The 10,503-nt window shown below is 39.8% G+C and overlaps 1 long non-coding RNA gene across 1 annotated transcript in view; it reads left to right on the forward strand.

Moving 5' to 3' along the window:
• The window catches only part of LOC133260478 (uncharacterized), a 52,673-nt gene extending 43,012 nt beyond the window's left edge, over positions 1–9,661 (forward strand). The window contains exon 3 of the long non-coding RNA XR_009740824.1: positions 9,243–9,661. This is a non-coding gene — a long non-coding RNA (uncharacterized LOC133260478). The remainder of the gene's footprint in view (positions 1–9,242) is intronic.
• The last annotated feature ends 842 nt before the right edge of the window (positions 9,662–10,503 follow it).

The raw sequence follows: 10,503 nt of genomic DNA on the forward strand, positions 1-10,503 counted from the left end.
TGTCAGTCTGTCTGAGAGGACTGACTACTTTTCTCCTGATGACCTTCTGCTATTTACGTGAAGTGTACTTGGAAACAATGTAAAGAAACTTGCTAAAAGCAAGGAGTGGATGTGCTCAGAGGGACCAAGGGAGGTTGACAGCTCAGTAGAGCGAATGAACTTCAATGAGTCTCTTCTCTTCTGCTTGTTTCTGTGGACAAGGGCAGAGTATTTTTAGTTGCTTCTAACTGTGTTTAGGTGGATCAAGACTCTAATATCTGAGCTCTGCATAGGGGAAATGGAATTTTTTCTGTAAACAAAGACCTTTTATGTGTTGAAGGAAGAGTTCAGTGCATGCTTTATCTGAGAGTGACTTTTCCACTGACCACAGAAACAGAACAGGTCTGTCTGACTTTCTCAAAGGCAGTCTTACTGGGAGCAAGTAATAATAAATGCTATTTTCTATCCAATTTCTAAAGAATTGGTTGCATACACTAGCCCTTTCTGTCTCTATAATCAGGTTCCTAGTGGAAAGAAAAAGAAGGAAGTTAGAGGCTAGGATGAGTGGCTTCAGAGGTAAGAAAGAGGACATAGACGATAATAATGAACAAGCTCCTTGATTTTAGCAAATCTAACTACTGGAAGAAAGGATAAACATCCTTCATTAAGAAAATTCGGAGACTTCCCTGGTGGTCCAATGGCTAAGACTCTGGGCTCCCAACACAGGGGGCCTGGGTTCAATCGCTGCTCAGGTAACTAGATCCCATGTGCCTCAACTTAAGAGCTCACGTGCTGCAACTAAGACCCAGTGCAGCCAAATTAATTAATAATCAAATTTTTCTTTAAGTTCATTAACCTTTCTAAGACTGTTTCCTCATTTGTAAAGTTAGAGTAATGGCACTCAAACAATGGACATTTTCTGAAGATTACATCTGTTATGTAAAGCACTAAGCATGTTATCTAATTAATGCTTTATAAATTTCAAATTTATAAACTCCCATTTTCCTCAAATACACTGAACATTAGTGCCCAAATTAGATGTAAACCTTTTTATATTAACATGCTTGGACTAAATTAAATGATGAAATATCACTATCTGATATGGAATATTATGAATATTGCATTCAAAAGATTCATTTTTTAAAATAAGCACTTTAAAAAGCTCTCTATTTTATGAAAAGCAATTTGCAACATAAAGCAACTGTAATATTTTCCCAAAGAATTTAATCAACAGGGAAACATTTTAAGACTTGAATTAGAGGGAAAAACTTCATGTTATAAAGTAATAAAATCTTGACTTCAGATGTGATTCCTGATGCATAAGTAGCAACAGGACCCCTAAAAGAAGACAGTAAATCTGGATAATTTATTTTTAAAACATCTTTATGTTTCTTTCTTTGATTTAAAAGAAGGGTGTTGAGCTCTCTCTATATGCCTAGGGACAGAAAATACAAACTCCCTAAGTGCCAGGGACAGAAAATACAAACTCAAAATAGCACTGACCTCAACTGAACAGACATCATAGCACCTCTTTATAAAAACAATTTAAATCCAGTGATAGAAGTAGGTGCTAGTCTTACTGGACCATAGATAAAGTGAACCTGACCTGACCAGCATGGAACAGGAGAAGAAGAGCTTCCTGTGGGAGGCATTGCCTCTGCTGAATCTAATAGAAGTAGACAAAGGTGGACAAGGGACTCTAGGCAGAAGAGATTTGAGCAAAGGCAAGGTGTGTGCAGCAGTGGTGGGTGCAGGGAAGTAGAAGCAGAGGTGGGAGGTGAAAAGTGAAACTGAGGGTAAAATCAAGACATGCGTTCAGATCTCATAGAGCTCCATATGCTGAGTCAAGGAGCATAAGTTAACCCAATAGGTGAGTATTTAAAGGTTTCATCAGGATCAGTTGGGTTCAGTTCAGTCTCTCAGTCACATCTGACTCTTTGCAACCCCATAAACCGCAGCACACCAGGCCTCCCTGTCCATCACCAGCTCCCGGAGTCCACCCAAACCCATGTCCATTGAGTCGGTGATGCCATCCAACCATCTCATCCTCAGTCATCCCCTTCTCTTCCTGCCCTCAATCTTTCCCAGCATCAGGGTCGTTTCCAATGAGTCAGCTCTTCACATCAGGTGGCCAAAGTATTGGAGTTTCAGCTTCAACATCAGTCCTTCCAATGAGCACCCAGGACTGATCTCCTTTAGGATGGACTGGTTGGATCTCCTTGCAGTCCAAGGGACTCTCAAGAGTTCTCCAACACCACAGTTCAAAAGCATCGATTCTTCTGCGCTCAGCTTTCTGTATTGTCCAACTCTCACATCCATACATGACTACTGGAAAAACCATAGCCTTGACTAGACGGACCTTTGTTGGCAAAGTAATGTCTCTGCTTTTCAACATGCTGTCTAGGTTGGTCATAACTTTCCTTCCAAGGAGTAAGCATCTTTAATTTCATGGCTGCAATCACCGTCTGCAGTGATTTTGGAGCCCAGAAAAATAAAGTCAGCCACTGTTTCCACTGTTTCCCCATCTATTTCCCATGAAGTGATGGGACCAGATGCCATGATCTTCGTTTTCTGAATGTTGAGCTTTAAGCCAGCTTTTTCACTCTCCTCTTTCACTTTCATCAAGAGGCTCTTTAGTTCCTCTTCACTTTCTGCCATAAGGGGGTATCATCTGCATATCTGAGGTTATTGATATTTCTCCCGGCAATCTTGATTCCAGCTTGTGGTTCCTCCAGCCCAACGTTTCTCATGATGTACTCTGCATATAAGTTAAATAAGTAAGGTGACAATATACAGCCTTGACGGACTCCTTTTCCTATTTGGAACCAGTCTGTTGTTCCATGTCCAGTTCTAATTGTTGCTTCCTGTCCTGCATATAGATTTCTCAAGAGGCAGGTCATGTGGTCTGGTATTCCCATCTCTTTAAGAATTTTCCACACAGTTTATTGTGATCCACACAGTCAAAGGCTTTGGCATTCATCAGGATATCCCATCAGTAATTTAAAATAAGACACTCTGACCCTTGTATTTAAAATAAGACTCAGATTTGTATTTAAAGAGATTTCCCTGGTGGCTCAGACAGTAAAGAATCTGCCTGCAACATGGGAGACCCAGGTTCCATCCCTGGGTCGGGAAGATCTCCTAGAGAAGCAAATGACTACCCACTCCAGTATTCTGGCCTGGAGAATCCCATAGACAGAGGAACCAATCCCAGACCGGCAGGCTACAGTCCATGGGGTTGCAAATAGACATGACTGAGCAACTAACACTTTCACTTTCTTTCTGATTCTAGAGATAGGAAAAGAGTATTTCCGTAAGTTAGTTCAACAGATTTGCACCTTATTTTCTTTCATTTCTCTAGACACTAAATGCATGCTGTTTGTTGTTTAGTCACTACATCATGTCTGACTCTTTTGTCACCCCATGAACTGTAGCCCACCAGGCTCCTCTTGTCCATGGGATTTCCCAGCAAGAATACTGAGGTGGGTTACCATTTCCTCCTCCAGGGGGTCTTCCCAACCCAGGGATAGAACCTGTGTCTCCTGCATTAGCAGGTAGATTCTTTACCACTGAGCCACCTGAGAAAGCCCTTTCCTTAGTTCTTATTAACTAGTCGAATCTCAGTATGATGTAATACAATATGTAAGTATGGGAGGAAGACTTTTAGCCTGGCACGTTGACAGGTAGAGACTGATGCTCCTGGTGCCTGTGTAAAGGGAGCTGGAGTCCTTTGATGCAGTGTACTCATAGTTGGTTTCGCCCTGGGTCTTTGTACTATCCTCTGATGCCACTGCACGGCTGGATGGTGGTGGGTGAAGAGCAATGAGGTATCTCAGACCCTTTTCTATTTTTCCCCTTTATAAAAGTTTTTATTTTTTTTAAAAAAAAGAACTATGCAGATGTAACTGTAAAATCTTGATTCTAACGAGAGAGCCGAGAGCTTGGGAGAACCCACCTGGAAAATCCTCTTATTTTTAATATCTTTCCTGCTTTCTTTATAGACAGCTCATCAAGCTTGTAGGTTAGGGAGAACTTAAATGAAAGTAATATAGAACAAGAAATGAGGAGAATAAAGCAACAACAAATCATAATAAAAATACCAATGGAGAAGGAAGATGGAGTCAAAAATCAAATAATAGTGTGCACTTCTCTGGGAAATGTTAGACAGTCCATTTGAAAGAATCTGTGATCTGCCATTAAAATTAACTCCATAGTGAGATTTGCTTATCTTAGGTGTTTGAAAGTTTTGCCTTGGTAATCACAGGACAGACTTTGTTTTTAATAATAAGGGATGAATGAGAAACCACATGGGGAAGTTACTGGTGTTTATAATCTGTAGAACAAGAAGAGGTGGGACTTCATGGCATTCATCCTCTTTTTTTAAATTCTCTATGAAATGACACACGTTATTTCCTTTATGGGGATTTTTTTCTTTATAGGAAATCTGAGTTACTATCTCTCAACTAAATTTAGGTAAGCACTTAAGAAGAACTTAAAGAAAGATACAACTTAAGCCTTGGTCTGCTAGGTTTAAGAGACCTAGAAAGGATTTTAATTAATTCATTTATGTCTTATGCAACTTTTTTGACCAATTTTCTCATCCATAAAAAGGAGGTAATAAAATCTACCTCAAAAGTTGTGGTGAAGATTAAATTAGTTATAGTTTGCTTAGAGAAAAATTTTGCTACTAATCATTGAAAAATGCTAGATGTTAAATATCCATTTTATTATTATCATTCAATATTTGTTAAAAATTCTTGGAGACCCTCTGCCAGGATGTAGGAATAAAAGAGGATATGATGACATCCCCCACCTGGTCCCCACCTTATGGGAGTTCAGTGTTGAACAGGGGTTCTTAAATAGGATTCTGTGGATGGGTGTCAGGAATCCATATACTCTTCTAGAATTTTAGAGGGGAAAAGTTTTCTTCCAAATATATGCAAAAATTAGGAGACAGTTTTTTTTTCTTCCTGAGGAGAGGATTTCCAGCTTCATCAGATTATCATGGGCCCAGTTATCCTAAAGAAAGGAAAGACCATTGGTCTGTAAAGTTGACTTTATTACAGAAAAGAGGAGCTTGTGAGCCTCCTCATGGACCAAGATAGGCCCCCAAGCCTCATGGAAAATCAGAAATTCTTTAGAGCTCATTGATTGCTTTATCACAGAGTTCTTTCCTCTCTTTGCTTTCTTCAGAAAAAAAAATTCCCATCGTATTTTTTATGAGGTGTACATGAACACACAGCCCCACCTATGCCAATGAAAAAGGAATTGATCCTAAAAAATTAGAAGTATTTGCACCTTCATAAGAAAGGGTTTTTCTGAATTTTCTACAGAATGTCTAACACCTCCCCTACCCTGTGCAGGATCCAGTGTCGTGTTGTAAACATCACCCACCTACTCCCCTCCTCACTGCCCCCCCCAGCAGCTTGTGCATTCCCAAAGGGTAAGATCAGAGAAGGAATGTTCTTGAACACTCAGTAGCACATAGTAAATGGTCAGTAAAAGTTTGGTTCTTAATTGAATATTAACTGAATTATAGCAAAGTATACAGATATACATTTCTTGTGAAAGAGCAGGATTAAACCTATGAAATACTTTTGCTTTCTGTGTTGTCAGAACCATACTCACTGAGGCAGATTTAACCTAAAAAGATTCATCAGTAGCTAATGATACTGAAGCCAAAGCTCCAATACTTTTGCCACCCGATGCAAAGAGCCGACTCACTGGAAAAGACCCTGATGCTAGGTGAGATTGAAGGCAGGAAGAGAAGGGGGTGACAGAGGATGAGATGGTTGGATGGCATCATTGACTCAGCGGACATGAGTATGAGCAAACCCTGGGAGATGGTGAAGGACAAGGAAGCCTGGCATGCTGCAGTCCATGGGGTCGCAAAGAGTTGGGCACAACTGAATGACTGAACAACAAAGTTTCTCTTGTTATTTCTATGAGGTCATTTGTCTCTGAATGGATCAGCCTTGGACACATGACTCCACCTGGGCCAGGAAGGTTCTCTATCCTAGGAGTTTGGCATCAGCACCCCATCAGGACTGTAGAGCGAGGGTGTGTAAAGTCAAGGCTTACACAGCCATTTCCCACAGGGCATGCTCATGAGCTGTTTGTGAGTCACGTGCAGCACCGCAGAGAAAAGTGAAGGCTGCATGGCCTCAGATAAATGGAGAAAAGGACTTTGATTTCTGGTTTCCAGTTCCCACCTTGAGTTCATTGTCAGATCTATCTGCTCTTCCTGCCTTGGCTTCATTGGATACGATGAGATTTCTATTGTTATAATCAAAGTTTTCAAATTGTGGATATCTAACAGCCACACTGGTCGTCTTGGTTCTTGTTTGTGGACAAGGCTATTAGTTATTTATTACCATTCTCACTCTCATCCTCACCATTGCTCCTTCCCAAGGTTACCTGTGAGGGGAAAAAAAAAAAAAAAACTATTGCTGGAAAAAGGGTGGGAGGGGATTGAATTTTGTTAGCAAATGTTTCAGAAAAGTTTTATTGACAAATAGTTGAAAGTGAAGTTTGTTGAGGATAACTCAAAAGATAGACAACTTTATATTTCAAGGAAAGGAGAGAGAGGCTCAGCTACAGAGGGAGCCAGGATGAAGAAATTCACATTTCTACCTAGGACTGGCCTTGACTTAGCTTTTGAAACAGAAAATTCTTTAAAATAGAAGGTAACCAAAGTTATAGGGATTTCCCAGTGGTTCAGACCAGGGAAAGAATCTGCAATGTGGGAGACCCAGGTTTAATCCCTGGGTGGAGAAGATCCCCTGGAGAAGAAAATGTCTACAAACTCTAGTATTCTCATTTGGGAAATCTCACGGTCAGAGGAACCTGGCTGGTACAGTCCATGGGGCCACAAGTGTTGGCCACGACGTTGCAACTGAACACCAGTAACAGGGATATAAACTTTAAACCAACATGCATTTGGTTTTTTGGGTTTTTTAATTAATTTATTTATTTATTTTACTTTACAATATTGTATTGGTTTGAATATATATTTTTTTAAGTTTAAATCTCTTATAAACTGAAAACACAAGTCCTATTTTCTATTTTCCTTTGCAAAGTATGTTGGGCTAAGACAAGGGAACCAAGGCAAAAGTCAAGCACTGAAGACTATTCTGTAATGTAAGAAAATATTTGGCATGCTGTAGGCTTCCATCACGGCACACCTTAGGGGCTATGCACCTGGTTTGCTTTTGTCCGTAGCTAATAATTGACGTTTTAACAGAATGCTCTCTTAGCAAAATCACCTTATGGCACTACTTTCCACATCCGCATCTATCACAAAATACATCTCAACTGTTTTGCAAACAAACTTTCTTCCAATTAATAATTAAACAGAGGAACAGCTTGCAGTGTATGCTTGGAAGTAACTTTACTATATATAGTTGGAAATGACAGGCACACATGAAGATGTGACTGAAGCCGGGTAACATTTAAATATTCAGTTTTTCCTGTGTTACCTTGACTCAAGTAAAGTTAGTTCCCAAGGTAAAAACTAAGTGGTCTGCCGGCATATGGTATAACCTCCATTTGAGCGCTAAAAGCTGGATACTGTTTTTGTGAAACAGATGTTGCTGAGTGCAGCAATGCACAACTGACTCTAGCTAACAGCTGGGAATCCTCGGTGACCCATATAGCGAGAAATAAACATAGTCCTATGCTTGGCAAAAGTGTAGGAAGGCAAATTTCCATTTGTTAAGAGCTTATCAAAATGAAGAATAAATGTTTTTAGCCATAAACTGATTTTATTCACCAGAGTAATCTTTCCAGCAGCTTCTGTGATGGCCTCATCATATCAGAGGCACCCTTTGCCAGATTAAGGCTGCAGTTACACTGACATATAGTACAGATGGAGAATAAACATCTGCCTCCATCAAGAGGGAAGACCAAGGACAAGGTTGACGGATATTATCTGGCATGACTGTCTTCGCGGGGAAGCATATAAATGCTACAGGACCAAAACCACTGGCATCGTCTGGTGTTGTCCTTATGTGGTTACTGACCATGAAGAGAGATGATTACTATGTACTCTCTAAGGAGGCCGCTGCAGATGCTACAATGATATGATTCCAACTCTAGGATCTGCCTCGCTGTAGCCGTATCATGCGAGTTGCCCAGTGATTCCATTCCCTCCATTTTATTTATTTATTTTTTCACATGGTTCGGCTGCATTGATTGCCTGCAAAGTTTCCATTCTTGTTGTGGAATGCCACAAACAAGGCAGGGAGGGAGAAACAAGAGGAGCTACTATGGAAAAGATAAAAGCATCATTTTGTTTGTTTGTTTCATTCGGAGGAAAATGTCAACAAAGCCGCCTAACCCACGTTCAAATCAAATGCTTTTTTTCCCCAACGAGGACTAAACCCCAACATTTTGATTGTGTATTGCTATATTTTAGTACAAGATCCAATTTCACCTTTGGCAAAAGCCAAGTGGGATGACATATGTTCTGGGAAAGGCACAGGCGTGCTCACACACACACACGCACGGATACACACACATCCTGTAGTTCTAGCACTGAGTTCCTTTTGTCCTTACTGCAACCAAATGATTCATGTGGCACAAATAATATGACAGATGTAGCTTTAAAAATTCAGTTTTACTGCGAGTGTCTTTTTGACTGAACCTTCTTTCATTTTCTGGTATCTCTTGTGACCATATGGAGTTTAGATGGCAATGAATTCCCTTCTACTAGCTCAAATCCTTTTTCTGCACCTGGGCACAGTTTTGGATAAGGAGGTGAAGAAAGGGGGGAAAGTGTCAGGCTTAATCTACAGGATTACATTACGAGTAGAGAGTACTTTTCCTTTTTGTGAAAAGACAATTTCACTCCTATCCATTTTGGATATATGGATTTTTTTTTATTCTTTCCCTTGAAGGCAATGGCACCCCACTCCAGTACTCCTGCCGGGAAGATCCCATGGACCGAGGAGCCTGGTAGGCTGCAATCCATGGGGTCGCTGAGGGTCAGACACAATTGAGCAACTTCACTTTACTTTCCCTTGACTAAGAAAAAGAGACTTGCTTAGATTCTGATCTTCTTGTTGAAGCAATCATGATCTTATCACTTGAGATTCTAGAATGAGCTGAAATCTCCATTTTTACTACTAACAATAGCAAACGTTTATTGACTGTTTATGTATCAGGTGGTGTACCTAGCACTTTATATGTACTGACATATATGTAGCATTTAATCTTCACAAAAATCCTGTGAGTTCAATGCTGTTATTATTTCCATTTTACAGAGGAGAAAATGGAGTCACAGAGAGGAAGTAATATGTCTAAAGTTACACAACTCATAGTAGAAGCAGCATGGGAACAGAAAGAGCTGACCCGAGTCCATGCTCCTGACCATGATGCCACCAGTTGTAAGTATGTATCAGTCGCTCTTGCATCTTCTGCATTAGCAGGCAGAGTCTTTACCCCTGAGCCACCTGGGAAGCCCGTGTGTGTCTATGCACACACAATAATTTATTTAACCATTTTCCTAATGGTTGTTGTTTCATCCTTTATGTTTTGCTACATTAACTGTTGATTTTTTCTTAATCCAAACAGTGACATGTTTATAAACATGCTTATACTTACATTTCTATGTGTTTTTTGTTAATATCTATATCAAAGATTCCAAGGAGTAATCATCAAGGGGAGGTGTGTTTTTTTATTAGGTGAATTAAAACTTTTTAAAAGTACAAAAAATTTTGGCCCATAGGTACACGCTTGTTTATAATTGTCTCCACAGTAATTCCCTTTTCAGTGAGCGATATTGAAGTATACTTTACAGTAAGATTCTCTTGTTAAAGAATACCATTCTGTGAGCTTTGATGCATATGTGTGGTTGTGCTCTCACCACCAGTCAAGATGTAGAACTGTGCCACCAACCCAAAACTTCCCTCACACCCCTCTAAGATCAACCCTTATCCCTCCCCAGATACCCACTCCTCTATTTTTGCCATTTCCAGGATATCAGAGAAATGAAGCTGAACAGTATGTAGCGTTTGGACTTTGCGTCATGCGTTTGAAGTTCGTCCATCTAGTTGCTCATATCAGTAGTCTATTTCTTTGTATTGCTGAGTAATATGCAACTGTATAGTTGTACCAGCACTTATCTATTTGCCAGCCGAAGAGCGTTTGGGTTGTCCTTGGATTTAGTGTTTATGAATAAAGCTGTATTATTTGCCTAAACGTTTTTGCATAAGCATGGGTATTCATTGGGAAAATATATTTAAAAAAAGGGAATTTCCTATTATATGATAAGCACATGTTTAACTTTATGAGTAAATATCAAACTGTGTTCCAGAGTGTCTACCATTTTGCTTTCCCACCAGCAGTGAATGTGAGTTCTAGTTGGTCTATGTTCTCATCAGTATTTGGTATTGGCAGTTTTTGTTGTTATTGTTGGTTTTTTGAGTTTTAATCATTCTAATAGGTATAAAGTGGTATCTTGTGATTTATAATGTGCATTTCCTAATGACTAATGATGTTAAATATCTTTGGGGGTGTATTTTT

This window comes from Bos javanicus, chromosome 14 (assembly GCF_032452875.1).
Source record: "Bos javanicus breed banteng chromosome 14, ARS-OSU_banteng_1.0, whole genome shotgun sequence".
Lineage (NCBI taxonomy): Eukaryota > Metazoa > Chordata > Mammalia > Artiodactyla > Bovidae > Bos > Bos javanicus.